Source organism: Lipotes vexillifer, unplaced genomic scaffold (assembly GCF_000442215.2).
Source record: "Lipotes vexillifer unplaced genomic scaffold, Lipotes_vexillifer_v1.1 scaffold214, whole genome shotgun sequence".
In the NCBI taxonomy this organism is placed as follows: Eukaryota; Metazoa; Chordata; class Mammalia; order Artiodactyla; family Lipotidae; genus Lipotes; species Lipotes vexillifer.
The window spans coordinates 1,147,731-1,174,658 of NW_006788863.1; the positions used below are offsets into that span (position 1 = coordinate 1,147,731).

General features: G+C 42.2%; 1 protein-coding gene across 1 annotated transcript in view; it reads right to left on the reverse strand.

Annotated features, from left to right (window-relative positions):
• The window catches only part of PDGFC (platelet derived growth factor C), a 218,289-nt gene that overhangs the window by 15,739 nt on the left and 175,622 nt on the right, over positions 1 to 26,928 (reverse strand). The gene's annotated exons all lie outside the window — the stretch shown is intronic.

Consider the following 26,928-nt stretch of genomic DNA (forward strand, 5'->3'; position numbering starts at 1 on the left):
GGATCAACACTGATTTCATTCTTATTTTAAAGATTTAAAGATCGACTTTCAATAATGTCAAGACTCTGGCTAAAATATTAGCACTGAGATGTTTTTCCATTATTCTATCCAACTTTTAAGAGTAGAAAGCACATTTAATATATTCCTCTTTACTACCAGAATGTTTTTAATTGTCCAAGAAATGCAATATTGCTTTGATAGAGAGTACTATTATGACTGATAAGTACAGTATGGATATAAATAAGCAATTCTCTAATAAAAGTGTTCATTACTAATTTAGCCAATTTGGTTAACACTGATTAAATTTATAATGTGAAAAACTTGATGCAACGGTTTTGCAAATTTTTAAACGATAAGCCAAAATGTGTATGTTTATGTAAAGTGAAAAGAGTCAGTATTACTCAAAGGATAACTGAGTTATGACTGTGATGATACAAAACAAATCAAATGTGTCAATCTGCACACAGAGGGTAAGTGTATAGAAAGCCTATACAAAAAGTATACAGTATTCATTAAAGTGTCAGAGTGCAGATGTATATTGTAGGCATGATATAAAATTGTTATTTATGCTCTGGGGTTGGCTTATTTTGCTTCCACGTCTGTTGGAAATGTATAGAGCATTCCTTCAAGAGCAATGAAAAGTTCCAACTGAAATGAGGACCCCTGAGATAAAGTTTAAAGTAGTTATACAGAAAAAGAAAACACAATAAGTCTGTAATGTTGGACAAGCAGAATATGCCCATCTTGGGTTCAATGAACTATCAGAATATCAATCCCCTCAAATGACAAAGGGAAAAAGACAACTTGGCAAACGTTACTGCATGCAGATAATTGGTTGATGTTATAAATCTCCACACTTTTAAATATTTAAATTAAAATAAGACAATGCTTTAAAAAGATAACCCCATACACACATACACACAGGCGCACACACAGCAGTCCCCACCCAAAAGAAACAGGAGGGGAGAATTAACTCACTTCCTCTGGATTCAAAGATTCAATCCCGGGACAGAACAGAGGAAGGAGTGCTTTTCTTTTTTAAGGGCTTCCTCATGACTGTCACCCACCCACTGGTTCAAGGAACAATCAAGTTGCTCACGTTTGAAGTTCTGCTTTTCTAAGTTGTCTAAAGGGATTTTTCAGAGAAAAGGGGGGCACTGGGGAAAAAAAAAAAGTTAGAGGGAAAAATACCTTCTACTTTTTTTTAAGCTTTAATTTCTCCTCTAACTAAGAACTCCTCTTGCTGGTACAAGCCTAGAGGCTTTGCTCTCATGTTTAGTGTCTAGAAAATTCTACCAATATCTTTGCTGTGTAAAAATACTTACGATCGGGCTAAGTGCCTCGAATTGAATTGGATTTGCCTATTCCCCACTCCCCAGCTCTCTCAGTTGCCATGAAAATAGATGCTTATCACTAAGCTATGGGTTGTGCTGGCTATTTAGTGGAAGCCAATGTTCAGAAACAAAAAGCAGTGTTTCTTGGCTTCTGTAAATGTACACAGCTAAGTAAACCAATAGTCCTACTTCAGTAAGCCAGAGAAAAGCTTTCCTGCTATTCTCTTCAGTGTAGCGGCAATAACCTGGGTTACAACCTAATCCTAGTCTAGACCCTTTTGGCTATATGACTTGGTAAGGACAGATCCTGAAAGAGGAGAGAAGAGCTCTGAAATCTCTATGCAATGAGTTGTGCTGTCAAACCATTTCTAGAATGTCAGGACCCTGTGTAGTGATCCTATACAAGATGCGGTCTTTTTAATTCCTTGGTGAGGGTCATTCTGAGTGGCAGCATGACACGAGCGAAGAGCCCTGATCAGGAGTTGGGGAGCCTGCACTTAACTCCTGAAGCTACTACGTCAGGAGAGGGAATTTCAGCAAATACCGTAACCCATGTGAGCCTCAGTTTTCCCCTCTGTGAAGCATGGCTGCTTAAACCCAGTGACCTTTAAGATTCTTTCCAGCTTTTACATTTAAGAATTCCATGTAACTGTGGGATACAAGAGGGTCCGTTTTCTCCACACCCTCGCCAGCACCTGCCATCTCTTGTCTTCTTGATGACGGCCATCCTAACAGGTGTGAGGAGATACCTCACTGTGGTTTTGAACTGCTTTTCCCTGGTGATGAGTGATGTTGAGCATCTTTTCATGTACTGTTGGCCATTTGTACACCTTCTTTGGAAAAATGTCTGTTAAGTTCCTCTGCCCATTTTATAACTGGATTTTTGTTTTGTTTGGTTGGTTATTGAGTTGTATGAGTTCTTTATACATTTTGGATATCAACCCTTGTCCAGTACTTGGTTGGCATACATTTTGTCCCACTTCACAGGTTGCCTTTTCATTTTGCTGAGTGCTTCTTTTGACGTGCAGAAGCTTTTTTAGTTTGATGAAGTCCTACTTGTTTGATTTTTGCTTTGGTTGCTGTGCTTTTGGTGTCGTTTCCAAAAGATCCTTATGAACCGTTAGCGGGAATATAACTTTGTTTAGCCACAATGGAAGACAGTATGGAAGGTCAGCAAAGAATGAAAAATAGAGCTACCATCTGATCCAGCAATCCCAGTTCTGGGCTTGTAAGAAGAAGAAATTTGTAAGAAGAGGTCCTTGAAAAAAGAGGAAATTTGGACACAGATACGCACAGAGGAAAGACCACATGAAGACACAGGGAGAAGGTGTTCGTCTACAAGCCAAGGAGAGAGGCCTCAGAAGAAATCAATCCTGCTGACACCTTGATCTCCAACTTGCAGCCTCCAGAGCTGTGAGAAAATGAATTTTGTTGTGCAAGCCACCCAGCCTGTGGTACTCTGTTAACAGCAGCCCTGGCACACTAAAACATGCTGTCATGGAATTCCCAACTTCACATCGACCAGAGCAGCAAACGAAGGTTAATATTATACCATGTCCATTAAATCATTTAACAAACATTTATTAAAAAAGCCCATCATGTGGGTGCTGTGAGAAAACCGACCAAAATTCTTGCCCTTGGGAAGCTTAACCTTTACAAACCAAGTATTTTGTTTCACAGAAGAGACTTTTTCCCTTTGCCAAAACAAAGCCAAACTGAGAATTTGCTATTACGAATCACATAAGCAACTCAGCAAGGATCAAACAAATCCTGGTGAGTGTGGACCATAAAAAGGGTACTTAATGTGAAAGAATAACTGAAAAACAAACATATTTCTACTTTTATTATTGAAACATAATGGGCAGCCCATGCGTTTGGACAAAGTAAGAGCCAGGATGAATCAGTGTTACAGGCTCAAGACAGCAAGTAAGTTTCTCTGTTGACTTTTCTCCAGGTTCATTTAAAAAATCAACATCTTAGTGGTTTTGTATCTTCTTACGGCTACTTAGATACCTCATGCATTAATTATCATCTTCCTCTTTAGAAAAAGAATAGCTGACTTCCTATTTGGAATAGTACTATCCGAACTGCTTATAATTCCACAATAAATACCCAGCTCGAGAAAACCGCAGCTTGTCTTTCTATTAGTATTTCTGCGGTGAGTGCAAATTTAAAAATGTAACATTGACAATGAACCTTCCCTGGACAAATACACACACACCAATGTTTACCTTGAGTAGCATAGCAACTGCTGCAAAATGTTTAGGGCCTACGGAGATTTATGCTGCAGCTTTCCTAGCCAAGGCATACAGGACATTTCAAACTGATAAGGGGGCTTCACTTCATTTATACCTAACAGAAGGGTTAGGAATGCGGATTAGGTTTTACTGTTGTAGTTATTAAAAACAAAAGAACAACAAAGTAATCATCCAGGTGTGGGAAGAGAAGAAAAAAGAAAAGTTCAGCCTTGCAGCCTTGCTTTACATCACTTTGAAAGGTGTCTCCAGTCTCCGTTACACCGTGTCAAGCTGATATATTGAATATAGGGCTGCCTTTTAAAGAGCTTAAGAAGCAGACGGGGCCTGCAGACAAAAATTTCTGCCAGGAACGACTGACGGGCAGTGCTGTAAAGACACAAGAATGCTCTGGAACAATTCATTTAAGCACGCTCCTTCCTCCTTTCCCCCTGCTCTTATCTGAATCTGTCCCAAAAGTTATCTGGGTTATGTTTTTAAATGATTTTAAAGCCAGCAAAGAAAATCAGATGCTTGCATTACTACTCCAGAACAGATGTTTTAATACTGTGTGGGTGAGGCAGATTATATATTTAAGTGAGAAATCCTAGGGAAAGTGGCCAAGTGTATTCATGTCGTGTCTTAACACTGAGCGGCGCTTACTCAGAGAGCATGGCAATGGAATAAACCTTGATTTGTCTACACAGCTGATCCCAGCGACCGTCCAGGCTGAAAAGGGAACTATGTTTACCCTCTAGCGCTTAAAAGCTGTCACGTCAAGGCTCAAACCTGAAGGTGACCTTCCCGGAGTTTCAGGGTTTCAGGCAAACCCTGAGTAGCAGCTGTGTTCTGTCTGGGCCCAAATATGGGAAAAGAGATGGCTAGCTTTGTTAAAAATTCCAAAAAAAAAAAAAAAAAAAAAAAAAAATGGAGCTGTGTTCTGTCTGGGCCCAAATATGGGAAAAGAGATGGCTAGCTTTGTTAAAAATTCAAAAAAAAAAAAAAAAAAAGAAGAAGAATGGTTATGTTATAAGCACAGTTTCTTACTAAATTAGTGGATGAGACTGTTAGTGGATGAGAGTGTTCCCTTCAGTGCGAAACTTGAGAACCACCGCCATCTGACTAGACTCACAAATTACAACACCATTACCCCAACTCCTCTGCGCCCAAAGCTCCTGGTCTGAGGTCACCCCAGTTAAAGGGTGGGAGGTCTCCTGGAAACCAGCGCTTGCCCGGGACAGCTGACTGCGGGCTGGTGAATCAGAGTCAACACACACAGTTTTCCACTTCCTAGGTAAAACCGTGAATCAGCAGTAATGATCCAGACTGAAAGCTAGGATTCCATGGGACAACTCAATAACACGGCACCAAGGACTCTTTCCGCAGTGGCATCTGCGGGCGAAGCCGCAATGAAGGGTCCTTTCCTACTGAGATTGTAAAAAGGATTCCTCCGAATCAAAAAATGTGACGGGCCCTAAAAAGCTGAGACAACGTCTACAGCTACTAGCGTTTGACGACAAAGCACCACGTGCCTCTTCCCTAATCTTGTTATATTGAATGCTTGCGGATTTGCTTTGTTTCAGCGCTCAAGAAAGGACCCACAGGAAGGCACTTCACAGGAAAGAGAAGGTGAGCTAACAAGAACTGTTAGAAGAAAAACACGCCTTCCCCGAAACACTAGAATTAATGTGCACCTCAAACCAGAATCCTTAAGGCTCTTTTTTACAGAAATTTCTCCTGCAGCTCCATATTTATTCAATGCACCATTTAACAGCCATTAAGGGAAATTTTCGGAACGCTTTGTGGGGATCTAGCTGAGAAATGGCGCCTGTATTGGTTGATATTTTCAATTATCCGTTCAGTAGGCTTAATAGTCAGATAAGACCCTCAGCCTCATTCAGATTTTATATGGGTGGAAGACTTCATCTGGGTCAAGAAACAATAGTATAAGTTATTTATTTTAAAATGGCTTGCCAGTATGAAGAGTGTGACCAAGTAGCTGAAACTGGGAGTAGTCATGAAAAATCCCTCAGAAAGTTACTTTGAGGGGAACAGTGAGATAATCTAATGGAAATAATTAGCGTGTACGTAAAGCACGAAGGTCCCCGATGACGCCCCACCCCTCAAGGCTGAATCTAACAGTCCATTTTCTGTCTCCAAGCTGACACCAGGCTCTGCAGACTTGCTTCCCACTTGGACAGATGCTTCTCCTTAGCTGTGCTTGCTGGGTCCACCCCACCTCCAGGCTGTCCATGCTTGGACCTCATCTATCTTCTGTCCGCGTTCCTTCCTTTAGTGACCCCCCTCCAACTTACACGCTACCACCATCCCCCTCTCTGTAACCTTACCCTGTGCTTCCTCAGTAAATGGACCCCATCGTGTGGAGTTGTTCTTTGCTTCTCTCCTGTGTCTTCACCCCGCATCCCACCTTATCTCGGCTCTACCATCAGACTAGGGTTAGAATCTGTGATCCTGATTTATGGTAAGAAATATGGATTTGGTCTTCATCCTGTTTCTTCAGAGTTCCTAAAACCCTTGGAATTGCCGAAGTGATGAGAGCAATAAGGGTGTCTTTTGTGGTGTTAAGGAGATGACTCTTGGCCACACCTAAGGATGGGGGCTGCTTGCCAGGAGAACCAACCAGGTGAGGGGGGTTTGAACTTTCAAGTCTCTGGTCACCCCTCCTGCCCCCCGTATTCCCCCCCACCCGTGCCCCGTCAAGGAGGCAAGAGGACCAGGTGGGTGAACCTAACGTCAATGGCCAATGATTTGACCAATAAAGCCTATGTAATGAAGCCTCCATGAAAACCCAAAAGGATGGGGTTCGTAGAGCTTCTGGGTTGGTGAACATGTGGAGATTTGGGGAGAGTCGTGCCTGGATGGGGCACAGAAGCCTGGAGCCCTTTCCCCATATCCCGCCCTGTGCATCCATCTTTCTGTTCTGAGCGACATCCTTTTATAATAAACTGATAATCTAGTAAGTAAAATGCTTCTCTGAGTTCTCTGAGCCATTCCAGCAAATTAATGGAACCTGAGGAGGGGACCATGGGTCAGAGCACAGGTAGCAACCTGTATTCATGACTGCCAGCCGAAATCGGAGGGAATTGTTGGAACCTCCCACGTGTAGCTGGTGGGTCAGAAGCCCAGGTAACAGCCGGGGCTTGTGCCTGGTCTCTGAGGCCGGGAGGGAAGCAGTCTTGTAGGACTGAGCTCTTAACCTGAGGGCTCTGAGTTGAGTGGAAGGTGGTTCCCCCAGCTGGTGCTGGGGCATTGCTGCCAACACTGAACTTGGTCTCGGGACACCCCAAAGAGGATCTGAGCGCTTTTCACCACTTCCGCTGCTACCATCCTATCATCCAAGCCACCACCTGCAACAGCCTTCTAGCTGGCCTCCCTGTTTTCTTTTGCCTTTCCCTTTGTTGACTAAATTTACACAATTCTACGCCAGATGGTCCATAGGGTACAGTAAAAATACTAATTTTTAAGTTTGACTTTTCCAGAAATATATATCTGCTTTCAAACATTATACTTTTACAAAACAGCCTTGTTTGAAAGATGCTAATAGATTACTCACAGTGGAGCCCAATGGGAGAGGTTTGTACAGATTCCATAAACCTCTGTAGACTCCTTACGCCTCCTGAAATCTGCCCCTCCCCTCCCCTCCCCTGGCATCCTTCCTTCCATCGGGTGGAAGGCACTCCCCAGGCCTCCTGCAGAGAGCAGATGGTGGAAAAGATGGTCTCTTCTTCAAAGTAGGGGAGCCATACCCACCGGCCAAAGAAAACGGAGCATCTGCGTAAATTACACAATGAACATTTCATTTATGTGTTTCTCTAGGGATCAACGTTTCAAGCGGGGATGATACTACCTACCTCAGAAAATTTTTAAGAATTAAGTAAAACAGTATCACTAAAAATTTTAATAAACAGTTAAGCCTTGTACAGACTTAGGAATTATCATACACATTTTTAACTGTACATTTCCTCGTCCCCACTATGTCAGTTTTACTCAAGATAAACAATTATCTTTAAAAGTTTAGTTCCTGGGGACTTCCCTGGTGGCTCAGTGGTTAGGAATCCACCTGCCAATGCAGGGGAAAAGGGTTCGAGCCCTGGTCTGGGAAGATCCCACATGCCGCAGAACAACGAAGCCCGTGCGCCACAATTACTGAGCCCACGTGCCACAACTACTGAAGCCCGCGCACCTAGAGCCCGTGCTCCACAACAAGAGGAGCCACCGCAGTGAGAAGCCCACGCACCCCAATGAAGAGTAGCCCCGGCTCGCCACAACTAGAGAAAGCCCGCGTGCAGCAACGAAGACCCAATGCAGCCAAAAACCAATCAATCAATCAATCAATAAATCAATAAGTAAATTACAAAATTTAGTTCCTGATTTATGTTGTTTTGTGCTATATGGAGTGACATTAGCTATTTAGTCTATGTTCATTGATACCCCGCCCAACATTCTTATAACACTGACACGGCTTGCCCTGCACCACAGGGAAAACCCTTGTTCAAACTTCTTTCTCTCCTAAAATAGATTTATATTCAGTAGCTATTCTGGGGAGTGAAATGGGCATTTTAGAACAACAAGTTCAGTAAATGCACGTCTAGGTATGTTCGTGGCCATGAAAAACTCTATGCTGAGAAACTTAAAAAAAAAAAACGCATAATAATGTTCGTAACTAACATCTCTAGTTTTCAGTTTTCTGAATTCATATTTCTTGCCTAAAAAGTCTTTATATGAGGGCTTCTCTGGTGGCGCAGTGGTTGAGAATCTGCCTGCTAATGCAGGGGACACGGGTTCGAGCCCTGGTCTGGGAGGATCCCACAAGCCATGGAGCAAGTAGGCCCGTGAGCCACAACTACTGAGACTGCACGTCTGGAGCCCGTGCTCCGCAACAAGAGAGGCCACGATAGTGAGAGGCCCGCACAGCACGATGACGAGTGGCCCCCGCTCGCCGCAACAAGAGAAAGCCCTCGCACAGAAACGAAGACTCAACACAGCAAAAATAAATAAAGTAATAATAAAAAAAAAAGTCTTTATATGAAATGAGACAAATAGAAACCCCACCAAAAGCGCAGGATTTCACTAGTCAGGCGCACCGTGTAACTGCGTCTTAACTACAGTGTGTGGCATTGTATTAACACAAACTTCTATAAAGTAACTAGTCAGCATGCAGTGTTCATGTCAGCCATGGAGAAAGATAAAGAACAATTATTTTATCGAGTGTGAAGTCATTGTCTTTCGCAATCGCAATTGCTCCGTGACATTCCTATTACGCTACAAAGTCTTCAGTGACTGTCCACACATCCCAACATCTCCAAAAAATAAAAGTATAAGCAGTTATATGTTCTTTCATCATGTTCTTTAGCGCTGGCCACTGCACTAAAATGAAAGTGTGTCACGTGGTCAGCATTCTGGGCAGGTCAAAAAAAAAAAAATCACACAAGGCGAAAAAAAAAAATTTTGTGAAAAGTTGCTACCATCATCCCCAAATACACCTGAGATGTCTTTTCCTTCTGTTGATAGAAGCAAGACATGGCTTTGAAAATCGGGACACATGAAAGTAACATCATTCTGCAAACTGGACTGTACGACTCAGGTGCTTGCAGGAAGCGAAGATGACGAACAGCCACTGAGCTTCTGATGGGCAAACCTACGTCCGTGCATAAGGACTGCAACAGCGTTTAAAAACTAAGTGCCAGGAGAGCAACTGACTCTGCCTGAAAAAATCAGGGGAGACTACAAAGAAGAGATGAAAGTTAACCTAGAGCTCAGAGAACAAGAAAGCACTTAGACGAGGAGAACACTTTGGATATTTACAAAGAACCCGAACTGGGAAACAGAAAGGTGATGGGTTAAAAGGAAGAGGAAGGGCAGCAGAGGCACTGCCATCGGGTGGGAGAGCAGGTGTGGTGGTGGGTGGACAGACAGACCGAGGTCTGATCAGGACGCCTCTGTGTGTGCCAAGCTCCACAAGCAGCAGGAGAGTGAGAGAGATTGTTAAGAAAGGTAGGATACGATCACGTTCTTTTTCTTGGTCTTTCTACGTGAGGAGGTGTCCTAGATTGGGGGAAAGGGCGCGTAGACTCTGGCGGAGCCATAAACAAGGCTTCGGGCTTGAAGCTCTGCCCATGCTGCTTCCCCGCGGTGGGAATTGCCTCGTTCCCTTCTGCACCGGGCTCCCCACTGCTCATCCATGAAGACTCAGCTCATCCAGGAGGCTGTCACCAGCCAGACTTCTCTCTCCATCCACTATCGCTGGGCTACCTGCCCTTCTCTGATCCCATGTCTCTAGCACCACACTGACTTGAAACTATTGCACATCTCCTTCAGGGCAGAGGACAAGCCTCATGTCTCCTGGATAATGTTTTGGTTTTATTTTCATTAATTAATTCATTTATTTATTTATTTTTGGCTGCACTGGGTCTTTGTTGCTGTGTGCGGGCTTTCTCTAGTTGCGGCGAGCGGGGGCTACTCTTCGTTGCGGTGTGCTGGCTTATCATTGCGGTGGCTCCTCTTGTTGTGGAGCACAGGCTCTAGGCATGCGGGCTTCAGCAGTTGTGGCACGCAGGCTCAGTAGTTGTGGCTCGCGGGCTCTAGAGTGCAGGCTCAGTAGTTGTGGCTCGTTGACTCAGTAGTTGTGGCACACAGGCTCAGTAGTTGTGGCTCGCGGGCTCTAGAGTGCAGGCTCAGTAGTTGTGGCTCGTTGACTCAGTAGTTGTGGCACACAGGCTCAGTAGTTGTGGCTCGCGGGCTCTAGAGTGCAGGCTCGGTAGCTGTGGTGCACGGGCTTCAGTAGTTGTGGCTCATGGGCTCTAGAGAGCAGGCTCAGTAGTTGTGGTAAATGGGCTTAGTTGCTCCGCAGCATGTGGGATCTTCCTAGACCAGGGCTCAAACCCATGTCCCCTGCATTGGCAGGCGGATTCTTAACCACTGCGCCCCCAGGGAAGTCCCTCTCCTGGATAATGTTGATCCCTAATGGCTTTTAGGGTCTGGCAGAAATACATCAACGGAACGCTGAAGAAAGAGTATATGCTATGAACTGATACCCACCGTGAGGAAGGGAAAGAAGGGTGTCAAAGCACTTGACTGTGGTTGCATCAACGGGATCTGGTAGCTGATGGAGTAGAGGGAAAGGGGGGAAAGGGTCCTGCGTGACCTCAAGTACTTCCAGCTTCAGAGAGTGGGCTGCCCATGACATACTTATCCAGGGTACACAAAACAGGTAAGGATGGAAGAAAGAAAACGTTCAGCTTGGGGCATCTGACGGAGAGGAGTGGCGGCCACCCATCCCTGACATCACATATGCAGGACTGGCCATCGATGGAAACTGACAGTCATTCACAGGTATATGTTGGTTACAGCCATGGAGTAAGACTGCAAGAAAAATGAGATTATCAAGGGGAGGAAATCGGGATTTCCCAGCACGTAGCTGCGATGCTGAGGCAGGGGGGCTGGCACTGGTTCCCGGAACACCGGAGTCAAAAGGGCTGAAGGGCGCCTGAGGCACCAGTGGTCCTGCAGCGAGAGAAGGGAGATTTGACAAGTGAGATGGGCAACATTAAGGTGACAGAAGGCCAAGGAGAGGGATGCTAACAGGCCACTGTAGTCACCAAATAGGTGGCCTTCTGTGTCCTTGGACTTACTGACCTTTCACTGGAGGAGGTGAGGAAGAAAGAGGGCCTTCCCGGGAAAGGAGCATCAGTGCAGGAGTGAGAACTGGGTTCAGGTGGACAGTGAGAATGAGGGAGAATGTGGATTTATGGGCAGGTTGATTAGAAGAAGGCTTAATAGAATAAGGGGAGAAATCTGTGTGTATTTCCAATCAGAATACAAGAGGCCTAATGACGAAGGGCAACTTGAATACAGAAGAATTCATAACCACTGCAGGTAGAGAGCGGGCAAGAATATCCCTCCCATAAACCACAGGGAAACAGAGTAAAGTGTCACAGCATCTCTGAAGGACAACTTGATGGTATTTTCTAAGATCTTATAAGTTTATATTCAGAAATTTATCCTAAGGAAATAATCAGAGGTATAATCCAAGGATATTTTCTGTAGCGATATGACGAGGGAAGAGTAAGATTAAAATGAAATAAAAAACTTAAATGTTCACCAAAGGAAGATTGTTTAAAATGGGATTATACTGTATGTATGAACCATGGTCCGTCATACTGCCAATACTTTTCAGTGTACATAGAACAGTGCAGAAATGAGCTCTAACAGCATAGGGATTAAGATTGCCCCTGTAAGCTAAACTATAAAGCAAACAACAATTGACATCACACATAGGCTGAGAGAGAACAGGCAGCCTGAGATCTCCTTCGCTGCTCCCTAATTTAAAATTAATAAACATCTAAAAGTAGACTCTCTGGGGACTTCCCTGGTGGTCCAGTGGTTAAGAATCCACCTTCCAATGCAGGGGGTGCGGGTTTGATCCCTGATCAGGGAACTAAGATCCCACATGCCGCGGGGCAACGAAGCCCATGCGCTGCAACTACTGAGCTCGCACATTCTGCAGCCCGCACGCCGCAATGAAGAGCCCGCGCTGCAGTGAAAGATGCCCCATGCCGCAACTAAGATCCAATGCAGCCAAATAAATAAAGAAATAAAAAGAATCCTTAAAAAAAAGCAGACTCCCCAGTCATCACCCTGATAAGCAGGGCACCTCCTGGATGCATGTATCTTCCTGAACGGAAGCAGGAGCATTGAAGGAAGGGGGTTACTGGACAGCTTTGTCTGTAAGTGAGAGAGGTTGACAGTGTGATTCTAAAGAGTGCAACAGTCACACATATACAGAAGGTAAAACTCTTCCAACCAGAGTCAACTAACGGGGTTACTAAAACAACCAGCAGATTTCTGCACTAGAATTTCTAGACTACTCAGGAGAGGCCAAGTCACAGTTGAGTTTAACAAGGTAAATGTACAGATATCCTCCCACATTTTTTTCTTTGTCTTGTCCTTACCCTGCAACTCTGCTCTGCCGACCTTTGCCCTAAGCATCCTGTGCTCTGGAACCTTCTTTACACCCCTCACCCCTACCCTGCTCCCTAAAAATCCTCATTGTTTCAGCTGATTTCAGAGAGAGGACTGAGGGACTAAAACATGTCAAAGTGTTAGTAAAAGCTAACACTTTTACTCTATAAAAAGTAGATACAACCACAATTAATAGCATCTTAATTATGCAATTAGGATAATACATACACTCATTCAATCATTTTTATTCGCTAATTTGGGCAGCCCTAAGTTGGAGAGTTTCAAGCAAAGGCGTGTTATTATTTGACTATGTTTGAAAAGGGTCATACCCCCTGCTGTGCTGAAAGCAGACTTCAGGAAGGCACTTCGCAGGTAATGCCAGTAAAATCCAAATGGAAACATTGAGGAGGCATGTGGATGTTCAAAAAAGGGTTTTAGCTGAGACACGGGCTGGATGTACAAATTTCGGAGCCAATGACTTCTGGATTGTATGAAAAGCCATGCGACGGGCTGAGCTTGCCGAATGAGTGAGTTTTGGTGAGGAAGAGGTAAGTATCATGGCTTCCAAGCCTGGCTAGAGAGGTCCTGATTAAAAAAGGGCCGTGACCCTAGGGATACTCCCATAATTCCGTGTCCAAGGAGGAAGGGGGAAACAGTACAGGGAACTGAGTTAGGAGGAAACTGGAACGGGTGTAACGATCTAGAAAGCAGGCGAAAAAGTGTTCAGCGGGAAAAGATAAAGGATCAGCTGTGTCCAACACTGATGACAGGTCTGATCAGAGAATCGGACACTCGATTTAGCAATGCCTGTACGACAGCATTGTACATGGGGCACTCCAGCATCCTCAGATTTTGGTCCCCGATGGGGTCCTGGAAGAAATTGCCCTGGACCCTGAGGGACGACTGCGTGCACTCTTTGGAGACGTTTCAGGTGTGATTTTGGTAGAGGGAGGGGGTGAAAAGCTTGAGGAGGGTGAGTTGAGGAGGGAATAAAAACAGAGACAGCAAACACAAAGGACAGTTGAGAGGCGCTGCTGACCGCAGAGCAGACGGCAGGATTGGTAGTGGGATGGGGACATGGGGTCAGGAGGACCTCTTCTTATTATTGGAGAAATAACAGCCTACTCGTATGCTGAGGGACGTGGGCCAATAAAAGGTCAAAAACATAAGATGGGGCTTCCCTGGTGGCGCAGTGGTTGAGAGTCCGCCTGCCGATGCAGGGGACACGGGTTCGTGCCCCGGTCCGGGAAGATCCCACGTGCCGCGGAGCGGCTGGGCCCGTGAGCCGTGGCCGCGGAGCCTGCGCGTCCGGAGCCTGCGCTCCGCAGCGGGAGAGGCCGCGACAGTGAGAGGCCCGCGTACCGCGAAACAAAAACAACAACAACAACAAAACATTAAGATGGTGCAAGAGAGAGAGCGAGGTGCTGGAGCCCCCCGAGTAGACGCAGATAAGAGGGAGGGGGTCAGGCAGGCACGGGCTCCCCAAGGTTCCCCCAAGGCTGCAGGCAGGAGGACCAGGTGGGTAAAGTGCAGGCTGAGAGCTCGTGATCGCTGCTGTTCTCTTTGTGAAACGGGAAGCAGAAGCGTCTTCTGAGAGCGAGGAAAGAGGAGAAGGTGCTCAAGGTGTTAACAGAAGATATTGTCCAGTGGAGTCGTTGGGATGGAGGGCGGACGGAGAAGGTGTAGAATGACTGCCCAGCAGCACAAGAGGATGTGTGACTCTAACCTAAATGCAGAGATTATGGTACTGAGCGAAGCCACTCAGACAGAGAAAGACAAATACCGCATGACATCACTCACATGTGGAACCTAACATATGACACAAAGGAACTGATCTGCCAAACAGATACAGACTCACAGACACAGAGAACAGACTTGTGGTTGCCAAGGGGGAGGATTGGCAATTCGGGACTCGCAGATGCAAACTAGCGTGTGTATAGGAGGGATAAACAACAAGGTCCTACTGTAAAGCACAGGGAACTATATTCAGTGTTCGGTGACAACCCGTCATGGAAAAGAGTATGAAAAAGAATATATCTGTATAACTGAATCACTTTGCTGCACAGCAGAAATTAGCACAACGCTATAAATCAACTACACTTCAATAGAATATTAAAATAAAATAAAATAAAAGCACCATCAGTCAGAATGACAACAGGGTTTCCTTCCTGGACTCCATGAAGGGTGTGGGGCACGATCTTGTGGTTGGGTGTTTCCAGAGCTTTCTTACGTCAGGTGCATTTGCCAAAAGTCACCAGTAAGGGGTCAAAAGTAGGCACACACTGGGCTGATACGGGTGGAGACCAGCCCGGAGCAAACGCTGAGCAGAGAGGACACAAAGAAATGGTTAACTCAGGGAAGAACGTCGCGGGTCCAGAATCACTGCACCCTCCCAGGTGCCCTGAACTTCAGAATGCTGTCGCTGCGGCCCTTTAAGAACTTGACTAAGATTCAACAAGAGTCGAAGCTTATCTCTTTTAGAGATTTTTAATGACAAACTGATAACAAGAAGCTTTTATGAAAACATTCATTTCAGCATCAGAAACTCAGCCAGGCCCAGACTCCTTCATTGAATTGAGCATCTGGCTAATTTAGTCATCACTGTGAATTCAACGTTACCTCTTATTCAATGTGAAAAAATGCTGAAATTCAATTTATAATTTTAATCATTTTCTAACCAATTCACTTCAAAGAAGGGTATCTGTTTAAAAGTATTAACTTCATGGCGAACTTGAAACTTTGCACATAAGCAGTATAATTTGAGATAAATCAGCTTTAAAGACTTTCACTTAAGTCTGGTCACATGAATATTCATGCAGTGAACACGATGCCACTTTTTTTTTTCCTGTGTTTCACAAATGGTTACTCTCAAATGATTTATCTTTCTAAATGTCTTTCCTAGTCACTGACGTGGAAATACTTTCCTGCTTCTGATGATTTTATGCAGAATATATGGAAATAATTATATAGTGGTCCCAGCAAAACTGTGGTTTAGATGCTCTGATCAGCTGTCATTTCAGCTTTGCTACTGCGACTCACAGTCTAGGAAGTGGTTAGTTTTGTTCTGGGGTTGAAAGTATAGAATTATATATTTGTTGATGCTGGGCTAACCTCTTTCTTTGATATTCAGAGCAGGGCATAATCCTGTATCCACTGAGTAAAGCAGTTTCTTAGAGAACTTTGGAAATACTTGGGTTTTACTGAGTGCACTACTGCCACCTGAAAGCACTGATTTCCTGTGCTAGCCAAGCTGGATGAAGCTGGTCAGATGTGAGGTTTTCCCTCTAACCCAACACAGAGTGCAGACAGAAAACTGGAGGAATCTTAAACAGGAGAGTCCAGAAAAGTTGTTTTTCTGATTTCACTAAAGAGTAAATGTACAAAATAAGGGTAAGGCCCACATTTCTTCACTTGAAAACTATGTACTCTGAAATGGTCAATGATGTACACATTGGCTTTTTAAAATATTTATACAAAATTTTACATAAGACAGGAGACTCAGAGAAACCAAAAGTATCTACGTGGGATGGGGGTACGGAGGTTGGTCATGAGTACAAAATACATAACAACCACCAGAAGGCTGTGGGCTTTTTGCAAGCTCTTCATGGACATAAGCACACACACACGCACACCCTCTAGAACCACTGACATTTCTCCCACTGAAAATTAGGTCACTTGAGGCATGGCTAACAAACAGAAACGGAAGAAGCTGAGGATTTATAGCATCTGGAGCAGTGAATATAGGACACATCACTTAAGACTGGAAAAGATATTCTGAGGCAACGCGGTATCATGGAAAGAACAGGGAATCTTGAATCCAAAAATCTAGGCATGGACCTGGATCCACCCTGTATTATTTGTGGGTGTGACCATTAGCAAATCATTTATTTTCTCTGTGTTTTAGAGTATTTGTCTGTGCCGGGGATAATAATAAGACATAAGCTACCTAATTTACTGGGTTGTTTTGAAGTTCAAATCAGATAATGTGCATAAATATATTTCATAAGCTAACAGGTGATTATGCATCACTAGTGATGGAGAAAGTCATAAAATTATTGCAGGCAGTATCAAAGGAAAGATTAGGACCAGTAAGAGGGAGTTAAGAGAACAAAGATTTTCGCTTAATATAAAAAAGAAATTTCTAAAAACAACACTGTTTAAAAGCAGAGTGGCCTCAACAGCTTAAAAGACAATGAATTCATAAGTTTTGCATCAAAGTCACAAAGTCATTTTGTTTGGGAAACAAAAGAGTTTTGAACCAGATGCAAGTTATGCAAAATTAATAGATAAGGGCCTTCCACGTTTGAAACTCTATGAACTTGGTTAGACTAAAAATATTCAAATATTAATAATACAAAGAATCTTTGCCCTAAGTCGGCCACCAGGAGCCACTGCTTTGTGTCCTGCAAATCCTACCCACCCCAAACTTTCTAAATAAAAATACTAAGTTCAAGAAGTAAGCACAGGAATTTGCACCAATTATTTATTGAGATTTTAAAAATCACAGTTACCTGTGTTAAAGTAAACATGTTAATGCATGTAAAAGTATTGTGTGACTGGAAACTTATGTGATATTAACCTAGGTATAGATACTATGGTGCTTTACTAAGAAATGAGCAATTCAGTTAATTAACAGGGTAGGAACTTGGACATTTTTATATTACTTCATATAGCCTGAATCTCTTTTCCTGTCCCGCTTTTAAATTTTAGTTCCTAAGTAAGCATCACTCTCATACCTTCAAAGTGACAGTGATTTCTTGGGCAAACCACCAAGGTTTTTCCCAGGATCAGCATTCTGAATGGGCCCAGGGCTATGCCTTCCTGGCTTCATGCTCCAGGGCTTGATTTATTTACAACAGAATACAGAGGCTGGCATCTTTCCAGCCAGTGCTACTAATGACGGTGCTACTGGCTATCATGGGAACACCTGCCTGCCACCAGAACACCCAGGAAAGATGTTATTTATCACTCATTCACCCGCTTAAAATTTTGGAGTGCTTTCTATGAGCCAGGTACCCTGCTAGGAAGGGAGACTACAACAGTGACTAAGACAGTTGTGCAGGGCAAGGCATTTAGATGAACTGTAGTGATCCCTGCAAAAAAAAAAAAAAAAAGTATAATTATTATGGTTTACATTCAATTTGTGATACTGTAAAAATTAATAAACAGAAAACCTCAATTAAAATAGAGTCACAAGGCCGGAAGAAGTTTGTCTCACACCCTATAACTAGCCTATAGCCCAGCAAAAAAGAAAAGGACTCCCCTGCTCGCCCAGCAAGAACTCAGCCAACGAAAAGCCAAGACACTTTGGAACTCTTGGCTCGTTCGGTGGTCTCTGGGCTTACGACAGCCCTCGCAGCTTCCTGTCCCCTCTTTAAAAGAGATCTACTCTCCTTGCTGTGCAGGGACCTGCGTGTGCCTTGCCAAGGTTGCAGAACCCCAGATGCAATTCTTTGGTGATCCCAAATACATCTATTTTTGCTGCAGAACTAAGGAAGTCTCATGCTCTACAACTAGCCTAGCCCCACAGGAAGAAAAAGTCTATTTGCTTTAGATCAACAAAACATTTATAAGGGGGCTTCCCTTGTGGCGCAGCGGTTGAGAGTCCGCCTGCCGATGCAGGGGACGCGGGTTCGCGCCCCGGTCCGGGAAGATCCCACATGCCGCGGAGCGGCTGGGCCCGTGAGCCATGGCCGCTGAGCCTGCGCGTCTGGAGCCTGTGCTGAGAGAGAGAGAGAGAAAGAAAAGAAAAAAAGAAAGAAAGAAAGAAAAAAAAAAAAAAAAAAAAAAAAACATTTATAAGGAACTTTGAAATTTGAAAATGACCACATTGAGTTTGATGTGCCTTTAAAACATCCAAGCCAAGAGGCCCCGAAAATGAATTTTCTTTTATATCAAGAGTATAGTAACAACAGCTTTAGGAAAGCAAAAAGCAAAACAGGAAATAATGTGAAAAATGAAACAAAATGACCTAACAAGTAAGGGTTATTTAAAATAAGGCTTGGGCTTCCCTGGTGGCGCAGTGGTTGAGAGTCCGCCTGCCGATGCAGGGGATACGGGTTCGTGCCCCGGTCTGGGAAGATCCCACATGCCGTGGAGCGGCTGGGCCCGTGAGCCATGGCCGTTGAGCCTGCTCGTCCGGAGCCTGTGCTCCACAATGGGAGAGGCCACAACAGTGAGAGGCCCACATACCGCAAAAAAATAAAAAAAAATAAAAAAAAAATAAAATAAGGCTTGAGTTCTAAAGAATTGACTCACATGTTGGCTGGCGGAAAATCTGCTAAATACAAAGCAGTGCCAACAAAGATTTTATAGCAGTTAAATAAATCTTAAAAACAAAGGTTTACGTATTAATTATTTAGCTTTAATTATTAGCAATTACGTAACGCCCAACAGAATTGTTCTAAAGGTAGTAAAATATGTTAGTAGCAGTAACTTTACACAGATGCAATACAAAAGCAAGTCTTAAAACAAATTAAAAATGTGCATTCACTACATAGTACATATAGCTACAGTAGCAACAATGTAATACCCTGTCTGTCTTGGGCCTGAAAGCCTAATCTCCATTTGGCCATCAACTTTCAAATCTATTCTAGGAAGGCCTGGAAACTTTGTACGCCTAATGAAACCCTCCCGTTTATTATTCATAGAGATCAAAAGGGCTATGTGAAAAGCAGTTTCACCATGGTTAACATCTGTAAATATTTCCTCTCAATCCCAAGGGTCAAGAAAAAAAGTCTAGCATCTTTGCCCATACTTAAAACAAATGTGACAAGAGACTGAAATTCTTAATGTTCTCAAAAGTAGAGCATTGACAGGAAAATGATTCAGTAAGTATTAATATCTGTATGATTTAGATATGGATAAAAGATTGAAAAAAATACAGATTTCATTGGAGTAATAATCCAAATATATGAAGAAAAATACAATTGTTATGAATACAACTTACTCAGAGTAAGAATAAAATGGCAATGCTGTGGGATGCTTGAGACAATTTGGAATTGAATTAAGACCTAAAAGTCACACTCCATACAAAATATTTTGCTTTAATTATATACCATTACATAGGACATTGTTCTAAAAGTAATAAAAGATGTTAGGAGCAGTCACCTTACACAGATGCAAGACAAAGGTAAAAACCACAGAGCAGAAGATTTAAAAACAAAAACCAACACATCAAAATTAGAAAAACGCAGATGAGCAGGGGAACAGAAGAGCACACATGAGCAGAGAAATATTTTGAAACTAAAGCATCTTCCAAGCAAAATGTCTCAACTGAGTGACAAGTTATTTTTACCGAAAGTGCTTTATCTTCAAGCAGAAGTGTCATTAATACACAGAGAGTAAATACCATGAAAGGCCCCATTTCATGTCATGTGCATAGCTCAGGAAGCCCAGAGACCTGTCTAAACCATGAAAAACGGTGCTTTCCAAAACCTTTCATCTGTGTTTCCAGTTGGACCGTGGACGGCACAGAGAACTAATTCAAACCCCATCTTCATGAGTTGGCCCTGAGACAGCTTCCCACCCCAGCTCCAGCCTCTGCTCTGGTGTCACTGAAAACGCACAGAGAACTGCAGCGTGTGCAAGAAGCCATGTCCTTCCCTCGTGCGGATGGCCGTCGGCACCAAACAGTCGCGGGGGACAGGTGGGCCCTGGACTGCTGATTCAGGAACTGCTAAGTGAACCCTAAATTCCTGCACTAGAAGATGGATGAGCTCTTCAAATGCCAAGCGCGGAAGCAAACTAAGCCAAGAGTGCATCATCGCAAACAAGCTGTGCATTTAAATACCGTAGACTACAGGGAAGCATTCAATCCATAGTTCCTATCGTCATTCAGGTGTCAGTACAATTCTGAGAAGTCACCATCAAGCACAATCTCCCAAAGGAGTAACTTTTCAACAGGTCAACACTGATGAAAGACCCTGAGTCTCCATTTCCCAAAATCCATGGGACATTTTGCAGGGGATCACGGAAAGCGTTCTTTAACATCAATTTTGGGGATTTTAAGAATGAATTCTTAAGTATTTTAGCATAATATGGTACTTTCCCAGGAAGGTGAGTAAAATGGTCCAAAGCCCTACTCTTCCATCTACAAATGATGCATCTTTTACAATTGAGGTCAGATTTCTCCAACTCAAGTTGTGACGTGTTTAGTGGGTTGTGAAACTGACCTAGTACATTTAACTAGCATTCTTTACAAAAAAAGAAATGGAAGGCCAAAAAGTCGGGTTAACTTACAGAAGAGTTGAAAAACAAAACAAAACAACAACAACAAAATGGCATTTTCCCAAGTGAGGAAAGGGTGAGAAAGTATAGACAAAATTCTGAAATACTAACTTTGAAAATAACAAAAGTCAAGCAGTTGTTTAGGATAAGGAGCATTTAGGAAGAGGAAAGAAAGAGAGAAAGAGAGAGAGAGAGAGAGAGAAAGAGAGAAAGAGAGAAGGAAAGAGGGAAAGAAAGGAAAGAAGGAAAGAAGGAAAGAAAGAAAGAAAGAGGAAGGAAGGAAGAAAGAAAAAGGAAGGAAGGAGGGAGGGAGGAAGAGGAAAGCCTGCTCCACCATTACTTTGGTAAATATCTAATATTTTTCATAAGCTATTTTATGTTTTCAGTAAGATAAAAACATCTCTTCCTAAATCTTCGTCGGGAGTTCTCTGTAAAGGATATTCTAGGAGAACTCTATAAATTTCTCTATAAAGGATATTCCGAGTGAGTCGGAAACTCACTCCTTCAAACTAAGTAACTTCCAGATGCCATGCTCTTCTCTGCAGCTTGAAAAACAGCAAAGCTAAATCACAGGAAAAATTACGGAAGAGAATAAAAATGCATTAAATGTCTAATTTGTGCCAGGCGTGTGGTTCCCACTCTGACAGCCATACGAAGACACAGTTACGACTACATTTCTACTGGCCACACTCATTTAATTTACAGTTTCCCAATGACACACTATCAGGCAGTGTCAATATCAAAACGGAACAAAGGATGAGAGTCCTTACCTTAACTGACCTTCACTTGACTGGCTTCCTGGTTTAGGTAGCTTTCCTATCACGCAAAGCACGCTGACCGATGACGCCCACAACTAACTGAACGCTACTGGCATCCTTTCTGCTCTTTCCAGTTGGATTCTACACCTACCAAGAGACAGTTGTATTGTTCCCCAAACTACTCCTATCAGTAGTACCTGTTACTGTAATGCTCCTTATTTAAATATTATGTAACCCAATCAAACAGAGCAGTTGTCTCTTTGAAAACTTAGGTAATTGGGAAGGATTCCATCCAAAATGAGTTACTATACAAAGTTGCTATTCAAGCAGGTATGAGAGAGAAAACAAACATTTAGGGGGGAAAACCTCACAACAGCTTAATGGAATTCTGCACTTAGATTGCATTGAAAGCTACCTTTGACTTCTCATTTTTTACTTAAAGACATACAAACTGAAAGTCAATATTAAGGCATTGCAGCTATGATTTTTGAAAGAAATACAGCAAGTTTCCAAGTAGCATATCCCTACTTAAATAAAAGGTCTTGGCTTAAACAGAAAGTAGTGAAGTTAAAATTAAATGCTTATAGAATAAACAGCAATGTCCCACTGTAGAGCACAGGGAACTATATTCAATGTCCTGTGGTAAACCATCATGGAAAAGGATATAAAGTTATACATCTATATCTACATTATCTATATGTATAACTGAATTACTTTGCTGTACACCAGAAACTAACAGAATATTGTAAATCAACTATCCTTCAATAAAATAAATTTTTTAAAATTTAAAAATTTAGAAAATTAAGTGCCATTGTTAGGACTCTCCTTCTGAGCTCTCTACCAGCTAATGGACGAGCTACCAGCCCCCAAGGCATTCAGGAGCTGCATTCCACAGAATTCTAAAATTTAAAAATACCTGGAAAATATCACATGTTACTATATTTTGCTTTTGTAATAGTTTAAGTTTTACATATTGTACAGTTACATTTACTATGTAAATACTCCCACATACCATACCTGTTGGAACCGCATTATACAGATTTCGCATGAGAAGAGACCAAGTAGCACTGAAGTCATCAATCTCTTCTGGAGAGATGAAGGGCTTTTAAAGCAATCAGTTCTGAATCTTGACATCGGTTTAAAGCTATAGATTATATCTTGAGCTCTCAGCATCCTAAAACTTCATTAATCTCTGTCTCAGAGGCAGCAGACCCTTATTCATGGATTTATTTATAGTGACTATTTACGTTTCATACATTCACTCTGAATCCCACATCCAGAGGGGTGATTTGTGGTATTACTTTTGATTTTATAAGCTTTAATCTATGATAGATGTTCCACTCTAAAATGCTGCAAAAACGGTTCTGCACCACACTACAGAATTTCAGATGAACATTATAAGATCACCTAGTTCAGGACAGAAATTCTTCTCATGGCCGAGGCTGATGTTCTGAAGCCATTTCGTGATACAAAAGTATGTGCTCTTTCTTGATTGAGCCATTTTAAAAACTGTCTATTAATCAAACGCCCTTTTAGCTTTTATTTGTAAAAGTCTTTTCATATAGCACTTTCATGTAATACCTACTACAGTGTTGTGTATTTTCAGTCAAAAATTTCTTCTTGAGGTCGGTGGGCTGTAAGTGTCACTTGCTAAGTTGTGATATTGTTCTATGTACGGTCATGCATGAAGCTAACCCTTGGAGAAAACCAGGTGAAGGGTGTACAGGACCTTTCTTACAGATGAATGTCAATTTACAATTATCTCAAAATAAAATGTTAATAAAGTTCTTATTGAGCAAAAGTTGATTAGGGGATATCACGTACTATGGTTGAAATTCATGGTTTGACTATCATTTTTTCCTGTTTATTTGCTCTGAACCTTAGGCAAGCTGCATTCTTTCTCGGCATGCTTCCTCACAGGTAAAATGGGAATCATTTCCCATAGTTATTATAAAGAATAAATGAGGGAATTCCCTGGTGGTCCAGTGGTTAGGACTCGGTGCTTTCACTGCCGGGGCCTGGCTTCCACCCCTGGTTGGGGAACTAAGATCCCTCAAGCTATGGTGCGTAGCCAAAAAAAAGAAACGAAATGACATATATCAAGAATCCAATACGGTAGCAGATGTTACAGAAATGGTTTGTACTACGATTATTCATGTTGGTAGACTGGACTTTTTAAAATCAGCTTGATACAAAACTACAGTTAAAATACAAAATTCCATCTACCTTCAAGTCAAATGACTGAACCCTTTTACTTAAGCTAAATTGCCGCACCTCACAATATAAAGAAGTGAAAACCAGATGCATGAGGGCCCCAACGGAAGGTCCAAGACGGTGCTTTCAAAGAGTTAAATTTCTTTAAATCGCTCAAGCGTGGAATGATGCCACACCATTTGTGCCATTTATGGCAAGCCAGGGGCAACAGTGAAGGCTTTTTATGTAATAAGGAATTCTATGGGAAGAGAAAACATCACCTGAGCATAAACGAAAAGCATGATCCCAAGATGTGGGGAGGCCAATTTAAATACACAGTATGAACGCACAATTCTCAATCAGTGTCATCACCATTACACACTTCAGTCAAACGTACCCTTCTTGACCTCGAGTCACAAAATAGGAAACTTTTTTGGAGTTCCACGAGGTGACTGCGCAACAAGCAAACATTAAACTCAGGGCAAAGTCAGTTCCCTGCAGAAAACCAAGTCTGAAAGGGATCCCCCGACTTTAAACAAAACACTGCAGGCCTGGGTGGATTCGGGAGTTCTTTTTGTTACCTTTACCAGTAATGGGATTAGAATACCACAAAGCATCACTCATCATATTCCAAAAAGAAAGGAAAATATTTCTGTCAGAATGTTTGAGATGACTTCTAACATCCAAAAGATGTGTCATATATTTTCGCATTGCCTCACTCAGGCACTGGAAGTCAAGTTTTGGCAGGCACTGTCTTTCTGTTTCTGGAACAATTCTGTGTATTTCACATGTCTTCTCCTAAAACGACTAATTATACTTAATGCTATTTCATTAACTTATACCCGGCGGGAAAATGCCTTTTTTTTTTTTCAGGCTGTTATCAGAATGTTATTCTTCTGGAAAAAGGCATTTCCTCTTTAGCGACCGTGTGAAATTTAAAAGCACACTTTCAGAGACAGTATTAAGACACTCGCACAGGCTGACCTGGAGCTATCCACGCTTACTTCCTATTCCTATCTCAGATTTTATTTTAGAGTCTTAAGATAATTGCCGTTTCAATGCCTTTTCCATTATTCTTCCAAAGGAAAAAAATGAGTTTTTAATAGACACCTTAGCTTTCTTAAGCAAACCTGCTTTGGGAGTACTTAAAATAATTCATATAGTATTTTAAGGCAGATGACAGCCTTAATCCACCTTCTGAATAACTACCTGCAGTGGGAAAACACAGGGAAAGGTATGAGGCAGGTATTTCCGAAATAAAATAAAGTAGTGTTAGTTTTACTCACACTAAAACAAAAGCTGACTTACTTTTTAAAAAACTTTTTATGTTATATTGGAGTATAGTTGGTTAAAACTGTTGTGTTCGTTTCAGGTGTACAGCAAAGTGATTCAGTCATACATGTACATGTATCTATTCTTTTTCAAATTATTTTCTCATTTAGCTTATCACAGAATACTGAGCAGAGGTCCCCGTGCTATACAGTAGGTCCCATTTTAAATACAGCAGTGTGTACAGTGTGTACTTCAATTTATCTTATTGCAGGATCGCTGACTTACAAGGTTGTGCTAATTCCTGTCGTACAGCAAAGTGATTCAGTTACGCACATATATTCATTCTTCTTCCTATTCTTTTCCATTGTCATTTAAAAACTGACTCACTTCTCTAAAGTGGAAACACCTAGGCAGACGCAGGACCTCTGTTCCGGAGCCAAGACACCAAGACATTTAGGTGCCTGAATTTCCTCTCTGTTCACTGGGCCTTTGGTGGCCTCCAAGTAGCCACCCGGCAGACAGCTGCGAAATGGCATGCCCTGGGCATATTAGTGCTTACGTGAGCGTTTCCTCTTCCATTCATTTCAAATCTTACCAAATGTCTGCTATATTTCAGACACTGTGCACAAACTGCAAAATTTCAAGCTAAAAATGCTCTGGGTCTTTTTCATTTCAGTGGGATTCGCTGAGTAGGTGCTTCATAGGAGACTTTCAGTGGAGTCTCGTTCACCCTGTTATGCTTGTTCTCCAACTTTATTTTCCTATTTCTTTGTATCAATTTTAGCCTGCAAAGTTTCCTTCATGATGAAATTCTGAAAAATTCTTTGGAGCTGAAAAGAGTGCTAGGGTACTTGCAGGCAACTGTAATTTTTCAATAGCAACTGAATTTGATGGATAAGTGAAATTATTAACTCCATCGGCATTTTTACCTTTTTTTTTTTGGTAACATTGCCTTTGCTTTGAAAGTGACTTTTAAAGGAGCTTATATGTCTTGTTTGCATTTTAAAGGTAAGCGTGTGGAGAAAGTACAATAACCCTCAATATTGATTACCACTATCATTTTTACAACATTGGCCAATTCTAATTTAGTTCACCAGCTTCTCAAAGTTCCTAAACAAGCCATGACATCGTAATCAACAGAAATAAAACTTAGGTGTTTTAACAGGAAAACATTTGCTCTTCTGTCCTCAGTGATCTTCCTAATATATTTCCCAAACCGGCGCAGAAGCAGCCTGGCTTTAACTAGAGTGAGGAAAACCCTAATTAACATCCTCACTTCTCCGAGTCATAACCTGTACAATGGTGGTAATACTGCAGTATGGGGATTCAATGACATAAAAGCGCCCATCAAGCCGTCAACATGTGTTCATCTCTTCTGCCTGATTCACCTACTTCCGAGATGACATCCTTGAGCACCTCCTTTCCAAAATATGTTTAAAATATACTTGACTTTCAAAAATTAACTTCTGCACAGGGAACTACACTTGATATTTTATAAGAACAAGGGAAAGGAATCTGAAAAAGGATACACACACACACACACACGTATGACTGAATCACTGTGCTGTACACCTGAAACTAGCACGACACTGTAAATCAACTAGACTTCAATTAAAAAAAAAAACGACCTCTTCAGACATAACACTAATCACACTGACCCTTTAGTTTTGTTCTAAGACTGTCAGAGGATGTAAAAATTGAAGGTTATATGATATATAAAATCAGGTTCATGTGGTTTTAAAGTAACCTTCAATAAATAACAATACAAGTATGCCATCTTAGTTAAAGGAATAGGTAAAAATTTTAAAGTTCTGGGTTTAATGTTTGAAGCATTCAAATACTTTAATAGCATAACTCAAACAAGTGAATATCTGAAGACTCTTCTTAATGATAGCATTTTCTCAAATGTATGGATCCTATGAGCTG